The 1276-nt window shown below is 39.1% G+C and overlaps 1 protein-coding gene across 2 annotated transcripts in view; it reads left to right on the top strand.

Moving 5' to 3' along the window:
• Rps6ka5 (ribosomal protein S6 kinase A5) overlaps positions 1-1276 on the top strand; it is a 202030-nt gene that overhangs the window by 80092 nt on the left and 120662 nt on the right. The window lies entirely within an intron of this gene.

The raw sequence follows: 1276 nt of genomic DNA, 5'->3' as shown, positions 1-1276 counted from the left end.
AGCCCTGGCTGTCCTGGAACTCACTCTGTAGACCAGGCTGGCATCAAACTCAGAAATCTGCCTGCCTCGGCCTCCCAAGTGCTGGGATTATAGGTGTGCACCACCACGCCCGGCTAGAATGTTTAGAATTCTTATAATTCTAGGGAGCTGGAAGGGCATTTGTCGGCTGCTTTGGCTGCTCTCGTTTACATGGTCTGTAGTAGAAGAGCTAACTGAGACAGAAGATCCGTGGTACACAGTTTCATATCTGATACTTGGTGTTATTGTTGGCTAGGCCTCCTTGTTTCTCCCCAGGGCCGCTTTCCATCCTTGAGGACAGCAATTCAGCCTCTTTATCCTGGCAGTCTGAGAGTAGCACATGAAGACTGCTGGAGATTGCACAGCTCATCCAGGAACTCAGGCGGTCTTTCTATCAACACATGATCAGCCTAGATTTATATCTTACTGAGTTGGAACTGCAAAGAATTTGTGGTCATCTACCAAACAAATATGTGTTCAGATGTAACAAATTAAAAATGATCTGACCAATCCAGGAAAGCTCCCTTGCCTATGTCTTTAAGCTTATTCTTATTTCTGTTGAATTTGGAAGTTAGATAAAAAGGCTAGGTAATTGAAGTTAGACAATTGGGGTTGGACATTAGGAGAAATCTATTATCTGGTTGTCCCTAATTCAGAATCCTACAATTAGATTAGTGATGACTGCATGATTCCTTCATTATCATCTTATATTTTTTCCTTAAAAGTGAATATGTACTGTGTGTGTTTTGATGGTATATGATTTCAACATACTAAAACAGATGATTCATATAGCAAAAAAGTTATGTAAACTTTATATCAATTCATAAAGATTTTCCTTGCTCTTTTAAATTTCCACATAGTATTCCATCTGCTCCATTGTGTACTTGTGCAGTTCCCTAATGCTGGATCCTTAAGTTGTATGGAGTCTTATGCTGACACTTCTGGGTTTAACTTACACATACATTGTTTTCAACTTTTATAGAAAAGCCATATGGGGAGAATCTGTATTCTAACCATCTGTGGTTGTTTCAAACACCATCCCATTGTATGAGAGCGTGCATTGCTATATGGCATATAGCACCAAATTTCTGGATATTTGTGCGTCTCTTAAATGAGGAACAATGTGTCATTGTAGGGTCAACTTTCGTTTTACTTGTTCCCCTAGGGCTGGTGGCATCTTCATATATTCTTTTTTTTTTTTAAAGATTTATTTATTTATTATATGTAAATACACTGTAGCTGTCTTCAGATGCACCAG

The sequence above is a fragment of the Mastomys coucha genome, unplaced genomic scaffold, assembly GCF_008632895.1.
Source record: "Mastomys coucha isolate ucsf_1 unplaced genomic scaffold, UCSF_Mcou_1 pScaffold6, whole genome shotgun sequence".
Taxonomy (NCBI): Eukaryota; Metazoa; Chordata; class Mammalia; order Rodentia; family Muridae; genus Mastomys; species Mastomys coucha.
Note: the sequence above shows the minus strand (reverse complement) of the source record. Positions and strands in the feature narration are given on the sequence as shown.